Source organism: Chelonus insularis, unplaced genomic scaffold (assembly GCF_013357705.1).
Source record: "Chelonus insularis isolate UGA/USDA-ARS -01 unplaced genomic scaffold, ASM1335770v1 contig_98_pilon, whole genome shotgun sequence".
In the NCBI taxonomy this organism is placed as follows: domain Eukaryota; kingdom Metazoa; phylum Arthropoda; class Insecta; order Hymenoptera; family Braconidae; genus Chelonus; species Chelonus insularis.
Genome location: NW_023276787.1, coordinates 151,837 through 163,655, shown reverse-complemented (window position 1 = coordinate 163,655; position 11,819 = coordinate 151,837). Strand labels below are relative to the sequence as shown.

Sequence of the window (11,819 nt, the reverse complement as noted above, 5' to 3'; positions counted from 1 at the left end):
TTTATCGTATTTTTCTGTTACTTTTCTTTTTTTTATAGATTTAAAAATTATTTTGGAAGTTCGGTGACAGTCACCGAGTTTTTGTAAAAGATCTATTTTCTGCAACAAATTTTGATTTTTCCTCAGTTATTCTGCTTCCCCTAGATTCTTGAAGAACAGAACTTATTATATTATATGGTTTTAACCGTATATCCGACATTTATCGTATTTTTCTGTTACTTTTCTTTTTTTTATAGATTTCAAAATTATTTTGGAAGTTTGATGACTGTCACCAAACTTCCATAATCGTTGTAGGGAAGTTTGGTGACAGTCACCAAAATTCCAATTCGTCACCAAACTTCCACTTTGGTCGCACAAAATGTTACCAAACGTCCGCTTGCATGTATATATATATATATATATATATATATATATATATATATATGTATATATACTTCTACTGTTATTCAAGAGGAACGCTTCAACTTCATAGCTATAGATATTATATCAACGTTACTATGTCAGTAACACGGATGATTTGGTGATGTGAACTTACAAGTTTGTCCCCTACTAAAAATTGCTCCAACGCGCCTGAAGAAGTTTTCACTTCAAAAAGAAGTGAAATCCGCACAAAACAGGCATCTAGGAATGCCTGTAAAAACTGGCGCCAAGTCCACATTCAAGTAAAATTAGTATAAATGGAAAAAAGGTAAGATCAAAAAAACATATGAAATCAAGTAAAACGCCAAGTTAGCTGCGTCTTTTTTCATAATTGTTTCGAACTAGCAATGTACTATTGACTTATAAAATTTCAGTTAATTTTGAAGTACAAAAAAAAAAATCTTCAAAACCAAAAAACTATGGAACTTGGCCCAATTTTGTCTTTAAAGTCTGCCCAATTCAGTTTCAAATGTTCTTATGTACGAACTATAATATATGGAACTGTTGAAAGAATTTAAAAAATTGGGCCAAGTTCCATAGTTTTTTGGTTTTAAAGATTTTTTTTTTTGTACTTCAAAATTAACTGAAATTTTATAAGTCAATAGTACATTGCTAGTTCGAAACAATTATGAAAAAAGACGCAGCTAACTTGGCGTTTTACTTGATTTCACATGTTTTTTTGATCTTACCTTTTTTCCATTTATACTAATTTTACTTGAATGTGGACTTGGCGCCAGTTTTTACAGGCATTCCTAGATGCCTGTTTTGTGCGGTTTTAATTCTTCAAAAACTTTTAATTGTAATTTTTATAAAACAATTTAATTTGTACTGGTATTTAAAAATATTATTTATAGTCATCGAATTGAATTAGAATTATTGAACAATAAAAATTAATTTGTTCTTACAACTTTAGATTATTTTATTTATTATAAATTTATTTACAAAGAAATAATATATAGAAATACCTTTGAAATTAGATATTAAATTATTATATATAAATGATTTAATTATTATACATGTTTAAACAATTATTAATTGAAGTTATTCTACTAATAATAATAATAATAATAGAGAAAAGAAAAGAATGAAGAGAAGATTTAAATACCCGAGACTCACTGCCGGAGTCGGGAGCTTTACCGCTGAGCTACGAAGCATACAGGACCTTATTTACTATAACTCAATTTTAAGTTGTGAAAGGGAGGTGGCTTGCCCTTCTCCAATTGCCAATTCTCCCTCTACGGTAGTGACACTTGCGCACAACAGTTCAAATGAAAAGAAAGAGACAGACATATTCATTTTCTGTCTCACTTCATAGGCCACGCGCCCACTTACGGGAACTAGCAATATAGGAGTATTAGATATATGGGTTTGAAGAATTTAGAAAGCTAGGTAAAATATACATAAATAAACGAAGTTATAATATAAGGGCAAGGTATATAACAATATTCTAGTTATTTATGCTTGTAAATTATAAGCTGTAGGCTTGGGCACAGAGAGTGGAGGTAAAGCTTGCCCGCAAAGTGCCGGAACTCGATGCGGATTGTTTAAACTATTTTTTATTGTTAATAAGTTGTTAAAAAAGGCTATTATCAATGTATTTGTACAAAAAAAGGTTAATGGCCCTGTTTAAATATTTTCTCATTTGTCATTGATTAATTGAAAAATAATTTTACATAAAAATCGAAATTCAAAACTCATTTTTGGCATGATAAAATTGCAATTACATGCAATTTAAATAAAAAAAAAAATTTTGCCGCAATTTGAATCGAACACCGTTCGGTAAAATCACTGTCGAACCTTCTGACTACAGAGCCAGCATATTTTCATTTGCTTTGTTTACGTTTAGATATCATAAGCTTCAGGCTTGGTAACAGAGGGTGGGGGATGTACTTGCTCGTCAACTGTTCAAAGTCGCAGTCTTCTTTAAAAAATAAGACGGAGAGATAGATAGATATATTCTCTGCTCTGTCTTGCTCGGAACAGATTATTCCGATTTCCCTGTTACCTACTCAATTTCAATTGATATCGAGCTTCGGCCTTTCGCCGCACAACGCGAGGGCGTAAAGTCAACTCCGGGAAACTTTCTGACTTCAGCCTAGCCTTAAGGCTGGGCTGTAGACAGCTTTCCCCCTAGAAAGTTCCTAGCAAATTTTTCTCTACAAATGACGGCGTTAAAAATGGATGAATTTAGTTAATTTAGAACTTAATCGAAATCTATTTTATTCTTCACATCGGAAAACAACAATATAATAACATTAATTACTTCATCATAATTAAAAATGAAGATAAAGATATGCACTCATTTTTCACTAGATTTTAGAGGTGTCATGGCGGATACCGCTGTCATCAGCCGTCAACGAGAAAATGATTTATTTCACAATAACCACTGTACCTATACTGTAAATCGTTGTTTTCCGATGTACATATTGTCCAGGATATTTAAAAAAATATTTTATAACAAAAAAACGAATAAATAAAACACAGTTTCGCGAGAAAAATTTCAGGTGATCATTCACAGAATCGTATTTTTTCCATTCTCGACAGGTGGCGTAGCAATGGTCTCTGAAAGGCATGGAATGATTATTGATTTTTACGACAGTGCGTATCAAAATTACTCAAAGCCCTAAGACAAGTGACAAAGAGCGTTATATCTTCTGTCGCAGTCTTATTCATTCCATCTTTCTGCGCATGTATTGCACAAAAAAAAGTATGAGTAGAAGTAAGAAAGGCTCATGTTGGTAAAAAGAGAGAGGCATACGACAATCGGCAGCGAGTTCTGGCACTTCGCCGGCAAGCTTTATCCCCTTCCTTCGTACCCAAACGAGTAGCTTATAACTTATAAATATAAACAACAGAAGAGTTAATGTATTAGCTCTGCACACAGAGCACTAGATTTTTAATCTGCCGAGCCGAGTTCAAACCCCGCCGTAGCTAATTTTTTTTTCTCTTTTTTTTTAATGATATACAAGCGTTATTTTAGCATGCCAAAATTAGTTCTAAATAATAATTTTTTTTATTAATTACTCTTCCAATTTATAGCGGAAGAGTAAGAAAGTTATTAAAAAGTTTGAAAAAACTTGTTTTTATGTCGCTACAAAAGAGGCAACAGTTTTTTTTAATAATTATAAAACATGAAGAGCACTTACAACAATTTGTGACGAGTTCCAGCACATCGCCGGGAAGCTGGATACCCACACTCCATACCCACGTAAGCAGCTTAAAATAATAAACACGAAGAAATTGAATGAAGATATGCTAGCTCCGTGGTCAGAGTTCCAGCTCTTTATTTTGCCGAGCAGGGTTCAAACCCAGTTACGGAAAGATTTAAAAAAAATTTTTTTTTGTTAAAATTGCATGTAATTGCAATTTTTGGATGCCAAAATTAATTTTTAATATCAATTTTAATTTTTTCTATCATTATTTTCCTAATCAATGACGGAAGAGAAATAAAAAATTAAAGTAGAGCAGAAAAATTTATATTTATATAGTTACTTTAGTTGTAGGATTTTTTTTTTAACAAACAAAAATAATAAACAGCAAAAAACAGTTGAAACAATCCGCGGCGAGTTCCGGCGCTTCGCCGGCAAGCTCTATTCCCATTCTCGGTACCCAAGCCTGCAGTTTATGACTTATAAACATGTTATTAACAAATGCATACATGTTAGCTCTGTGGTCAGAGCGCGCGACTTTTATTTTGCCGGGCAGGGTTCGATCCCCGTCACGGCCAATTTTTTTCTTCGTTGTTAAAATTACACATAATTGCAATAATTACCTATTCATATTGGAATAAAATTGTTTTCTAAAGTTTTATAGAATCTACATTTTTTAATAAAGAGAATTCGTAGTAACTATACATGTCGTTTTTGGAAAAATTTAGAAATTAATTTTAAACCAATATGAATAGGTAATTATGATAATTATATGTAATCTTAACGAATGTAAAAAAAAAAAAATTGGCCGTGGCTGAGATCGAACCCTCATCGGCAAAATGAAAGTCGCGTGCTCTGACCACAGAGTTAGCATACATTCATTTGAAATTCTATATTTATTAATTATAGCGCCGGAACTCACCGTGGATTGTTTTGACTGTTTTTTTATGTTTATCATTACGAATTGTTTAAAAAATAATCCTACAACTAATGTACAGAGGGTGGGGATAAGAGCTTGCCGGCGAAGCGCCAGAACTCGCAGTCTTCTCTCTGATGAATAAGACGGAGAAAGATGTAGTACTTTGTTCTCTGTCTTGTTCGGAACAGATGATTGAAGAATTTGTGAATTCTATGGTGCCCCAAGAGTTCCCTTTTTTAATGCATCCCTGAAAATTATCATCTTTTGAGCAATTTCCCCGTTACCTACTCAATTTCAATTGAAACTGAGCTTCGGCCTTCCGCCGCTTAACGCAAGGACGCAAAGTCTACTTCGGAACTTTTCTTAGGTGTAGCCCAGCCTTAAATGTTCGAATTCTCGTGTGTAACCTAAATACATACTTACATATAATACATACAAATAGTAAATATTTTAATCAAATGAATAAAAATAAAAATATACGTAAACGAAAAAAAGTGTTACATAAAAATAAACTTTCTGATAGTCAAGTTACTCATAACATAATTACTAACGAACATCATTTCTCTACAATTAATAATGATTTATTCAATGAAAATAATAAGAATCAAGCAGCTACACATTTATACACTTTTCATAGATGGAAATCTTTTAATGTTGTTGGCAATGAAAAAACTATGTAAGTGAGAGCACTGCTGTTATTAAACGAAAAAAAAATAAACAATAATTTTGTCCAATACTTGATAGCAATTTTTCTTTTCTTATTTATAATTGCAATAAATACTGTTTCAACTGAAAAATATTTAAGTAATTACAATTCTATAATTATTAAATACTTTACTTACTCAGAATATCAGTACAGCCTATAAGATGAGAGCTCACTGTTAACTTTTAAAGATCATTAACTTTACTTATTGATAAATAAATCGTTTTTTTCTTGTTAAGATTAAACATTGACAGTAATTTGAAAATGTTGAGCTACATTAGAAGTTAGGCATTTGTAAAAGTCAATAATTACCTTTTTAATACTATATTTAAATCAACAAAAGTAAATCACTGCACTAATTGACATTAAACTCAGGCACCTTGCAGTGAGAAAACGATATCAAATTTTATAAAGTTCTTAAACGATAAAAAAATTTATCACCAATAAATATATTTTAATATTTGTTTTTACCCAAATATTAGAATTTTTACTTAATCATGGATATAAGACTTGACTAATAGATATAAATCAACAGAATAATATGTGAGAAAATACTTTTAACTAAATTAACAATATTCCATTCACAATTCTTGATGTAGTCTTAATGTATTAGAGCGAGCTCATAATATATTAGAGAATACTTGAAACATTATTGTACAATATACCATTAAGATGATTGGATCGAATTAAAAAGAGTTTTACATTAAACGTTGATATAAAATGCATTAAATTGAAATTTTATGAATTATTTTTTAGAAAAACGTCGCTTTTATTTCTGATAAAATCTTTCTTTTAATTATAAAAAGGAATAAAACCATAAATAAATATTATTCCTAATAAGTAGTAGTTTACTTAAAAAAATGATTTTTCAACTGATCATTTAAATTTTATTAACTTGTATACAAATATTTCATTATTCATAATATAATAAAAATTAATCGATTCCTACATTAGTTTTATTAAACAACATTATTCATATTTGTTTTCACATTTTATAGCTATTTAATGAATGATTTGACCCAATCTTAATATTCTTCTGTGTATTTCTAATATATTATTGAACTGTAATTTTTACAGATTCTCAAAGAAAAAAAGAATTGGTGGAATTATTTTATTAAATACAATTGTGGTTATAATCTTTATTATATTAACTCAATCAGAAAGAAAAAAATTGATCATCAATGAAGATAATATCAAAAAAGTTCCAGATGTTGAAGTACCTATACCTCCGTCTCATAGTAAATTACGAAAATTTAGAGGGGGTGGCGCCATTTGTGCTGATGATAATAGGTGTGCAGAAATCGGAAAGTAAGTATTCGAAATACAATGAACATAAATGAATATGTTTAAGTTAAGCAAATTATAAGTGTTATACACATTTCAATTTTATTGAAATCGTTAATTAAATACACAAAAAACTTGAGAGTTATTAAATAATTCTATAGATCAATTCTTGAAAGAAATGGATCTGTAGTTGATGCTGCTATTGCAACAGCAATCTGTAATGGCTTGGGAAATATGCAAAACATGGGTATTGGAGGTGGATTTTTCATGACGATATATAATAAAGCTACTGGAAAAGCTTATAACTTGAATGCACGAGATCGTGCTCCGTTAGCAGCACATACAAATATGTATAAAAATAAAAATGGGAAAGCATCAATAAATGGCCCTCTTTCAATAGCTGTCCCTGGTGAAATGGCTGGATATTGGGAAGCTCATCAGAAATTCGGAAAATTACCTTGGGTTGAATTGTTTAATGATACTATAAAGCTTTGTAGAAATGGGTATAGTTTACACCAAATTCAGTATGATGACTTGTTTAGAACTCATAGTACAAAAACTGATCCTACATTAAGGTAAAACTCTACTTTCATATCTCAATAATGATAAAATGATAAAATTATTCCTATTAAATTTACAGATTTCGGTTTTTTAATGAATCAACTCAAAAATTCAAACCTCCAGGAAGTTTAATAAAACTGGGAAATCTTTGTGATACTTTGCAAATTATTGCAAATAAAGGTGCAAATGAATTGTATAATGGATCACTGGGCCACATGTTAATTAACGATTTGCGAAAATTAGGTAGTATTTTAACGATAAACGATATACAAAATTATACTGCAAAGTGGCAAAATACTTTAGAAACACGTTTTTCGGATGGAAGTATTTTGTACACATCAAATTTCCCGAGTAGTGGAGGACTTTGATATTTATTCTTAATGTACTTAACGAATTTAATTTTACTAGAGAAAGTTTTTCAGAAAATAATATTACAATTAACACATATCACAAAATAATAGAAACATTTAAATTTGCATTTGCACTAAGAAGTAAAATGGGTGATTCTGACTATGTTAATATGACAGAGGTCATTATAATAAATAAAATAATACATTATTAGTAAAATTTTTACTTATTCAAAAATTGTTTTTTCTTTCATACAGATTGCTGGTAATTTAACATCAAAGCATTATGCTAAATTGATAATGACACAAATTGACGATAGTAAAAACATGGAATGATCCGAAACATTATCATGGAGAGACACACGTTTTGGAAGATCATGGAACTTCTCATATTTCTGTTATTTCTCCATCTGGTGATGCTGTTTCTCTAACAAGTAGTCTGAATACATAGTAAGTTCTATCCATAATGGAATATACTATTTTTTTTCATTTCCATTTTACATAAAGGTAATAAATTCATATTTTAGAAATGACAGACAACATGTTTTTTGATTTTATTTAAATTTTAGTTCAATTTCAACATCATAGATTATAATATACAGTATATATGTCTAATAAATACAATAAAACATTTATTGATGAATGTTTCATTATTCCATATCAGCTTTGGAAGCGGTATTGTAAGTGAATCAACCGGAATCTTATTAAATAGTGCAATGGATGATTTTGTGATTCCATCAATTGTAAATTATTATGGTCTTTCTAGTAGCGACAAGGAAAATTTAATTCAACCTGGTAAAAGACCTTTATCATCTATGGCACCATCACTTCTTGTTGATTCTGATGGAAATATTAAAGTGGTTATTGGTGCTGCTGGTGGTACAAAAATAATCACTTCTATAGCTTATGTTGGTATTAATCATTATTCATAAAAACACGAATTGTCAAAATTACTAAATTTTTGAATTTTTTTAAAGGTAATAGCAAGAATTTTATGGATAAAAGATACAGTTAAAGAAGCTGTTGATGCTCCTAGAATTCATCATCAGCTGTTACCAATGAAACTTGAATATCAGTATGGTATTATGAAACCGATTATTGAGGGTCTACAAAAATTAGGCCATATAACATCTAGATACAGGGGTCGAGGAAGTGTTGTATGTGCATTGATTCAAGTTAATGGCACTATATATGCAAATGCAGATTATCGAAGAGCTGGAGATGTTTCTGGCATCAACGAATGTACTATTTAACTACCAAATGAATAAAATTAATAAAATATTTTATCATTTAAAACATCGTTTTGAAAATAAAAATTAATTATTTAGATAAATATTTATAAAACAAGCTAAATATCGGTTAGAAATTCGTTAAGTATGAAAACATTATTCTCTGAGACATCGTTTTATTGAAATAAAATGAATGACCTTAATATTGGTTAATTTTCATATCGACTTAAACGTGATTATTCTTTCAAAATATGTTGTTTATCGTATCATACTAATACACTATTATGTAGTAGAACTGCTAAAATATTTATCATTATTTTTGCTGAATAGTTAATTATGTATTATTCTGAATATCAAAGAAATTTTTATTCATGTAAACTGTTTATCAACACCTGTTTCTAGAGATCAATAAATTCAATGTTTTGATTGGAGCTGTTCTACATACATACTCAAAGGTCAATTAACCTAAACGTGAAATTATTACATGTTATATTTCCAAAAATTGAATGGATTAAATTAATTCACGTAAAGACTACATTATGATATGAATATGTACAAAAATATACTATAATGGTAAAAATATATTATACCATATTTTAATATTTTCAAGTTTAAAAAATTAATGTATTATAAAAAAAATAAAAGTGATTGATAACATGGTTCACAATGTATTGTTAATGATAACTAGCATGATATAATGAACAATGAGAAGAGAATCGAATATACATATATTTCATTGCAATTTACGATACTAAATATTCATTGTAATTTCTTGAATGTCAATTGATTAGATTTAAGCCTCTTTTATGAATCATTTTTAAAATGATTTTTTTTTACATTATAATTTTTATCGCTAAAAGCAATATAACAATTGTATAAATAATGACTCAAAGATGACTTTTATGAACATACATTAATAAGTACATGAAAGACAAAATCCTTGTATTTACATTCACATTTATATGCATATATTAAATGACTGAAAAGACAATATTTTTATATGTATACGTATGTAGTGACTTACAATGTGAACATATTTTGTTCATATTATTCCATTTATTCATTTATCATTTTATGTTTATATACACCTTTGTTGATCCTATATTCATCTGATTACTTCCAATTAATTAGAACACTATATATAAGCTCAGTTGATGATACAACACTAATTCGTTTACATAATAATAAATATTCAGAAATGAAAAATAATATATGTATATGTATTTATTCATATTAGGGGCCAATAAACTTTTTTAATTTTCACAGTTTTAATGTTATAATTTAATTTCAAAGTACTGATATACATATATTAACTTTTACCTTATATCTTTAATAAATTAAAAGTAGATATGTTATTATAATTATTCTTTTTTTTTCTTTTTGAAAATATCACCTCTTTTTTGGATTGATTTTTCTCCATTTAAACATCTTATGAAAATTAATCGTTTCAGAAAATTATTTAAACAGTCCAATTAAACAATTTATGTATAAAAGGCCATTTTTAATGGCCGATACATAACAACTTACAGTATCAAAACATTTCTAGAATAATCATGCCTTTTCTCACGTATAAATGAACATTGGAGCATGCGTGTACCGAACATTCCAGTGTTAATTCTAATATTGCGATAAAACATCAAGTATACATATCATAAAGTATTAATTGTATACATTCTTAAATTTCAAAAATTAAATTTCCTTCACGTCTTTGTAGTATGCAAATTTTTTATCGAGTTGTTGTGATGATTGAAAATAAAAGAGAAAAATTCAATTGGGTATACAATCTCAAGTAGGAGCATGCGCAGTTGTGTATCAGAGGGTATATATTGAATCGAAAGGTCGTGCCGCATAACAGTAAACACACGTATTGAATGAGTTGTATAAGAAGCGTCTGACGCAAATTTTTTTCTTCAAGAACTTTTTATTGAATCTCTTGTGAAACATGTCTGAGGCATATATTGATGAGTACGAACATTTCAACTACGACTACGATAAACACATTTTTACTGGACACGGTGGTAAACAACGTAGTAAACGCGAAGCAAACGAGCACACAAATCATCCCAGACCCTTGTGGTCATTCTAGAAAAATCGCTACGAAACTAATGAATTCCGAACACAATAAACGACAAATTGTGAAGAATAAAGCATAATAGACTGCCGTTAAAGGTAATCAAATTTAATTAATAAAATTCTACGATAAATATTTTATTCTAAAGTCATGACACTGCCAAAATGGCAGCCAAGGTCGTGGAAATTACGTCGCAATTTTATGTTTATTGACATTTTGTTCTATTTTTTTTGTTACAGTCGTGTTATTTGTGAGTTCATCTCCTTCGTAACGGAATCTCGGCTGTGAATAATATAATCACAAAACAACCTTAGAAGTACTCATAAAATATATTATAATAAAAAGAAGAAGGAAACATTGCTGATCATCCGCTACGAAAGCTGCCTGAACAAGCATTTATTCACGAATCATCGCTACACCTGTTTAATCATTTTACTTACGAGTTCAACGTTCATCTACTCAAAATTAATATTAGATAAACATTGACTTAATTTTTTTAATTTTCAGTATAATTAATTAATTTGTTAAATTTCTGAAAATAATTGTAACATTAAACAAACACAATCCGTGGCCATTTTCTTTACCAGTTATTATTATCATACTTTATACATTAGTGAGTATTGTAGAATATCTTTTTTGTATGACGAATAAATCAGGAATAGTTTTTACTCAAGTTATTGATGTACAAAAAGTATTACTTCAATAAAAATTGATTAAATCTTGGTTCTTTTCATTGTATTTCAATTTTCCGCCTGCTTTATATTAAACTTTTTTTTTCACTTCAAACGTAGCATTGACAAATTTTTTTGCTTCAAAATAAATAATGGTTGCGTTATTGAGCAGTTAATAGCAAATAAAAACAAAAATCAAACTTTAAAGTAATAAAACACTCGTATTAATACAACTATTTTCTTTTATCAAAATATAATTGTATAACCAGAAAAATAATAGATTAAACGTTATTTAAGATAAGCTAACTCTTGAAGTATAATCTCTCATAAAACACTCTAAAAAGCAACATTAGAATAAAATTTATTACTGAATCTAGTAGTGTCTTAACAAAATAATATAATTCAATAATAGATTAATAAATATAGACCAGGTAAATAACATTAGACTTATATGTATATATATAT

General features: G+C 28.8%; 1 pseudogene; it reads left to right on the top strand.

Annotated features, from left to right (window-relative positions):
• The first annotated feature begins 4,846 nt into the window (after positions 1–4,846).
• On the top strand, positions 4,847–8,674 carry LOC118073091 (glutathione hydrolase 1 proenzyme-like; annotated as a pseudogene).
• Positions 8,675–11,819: the final 3,145 nt, after the last annotated feature.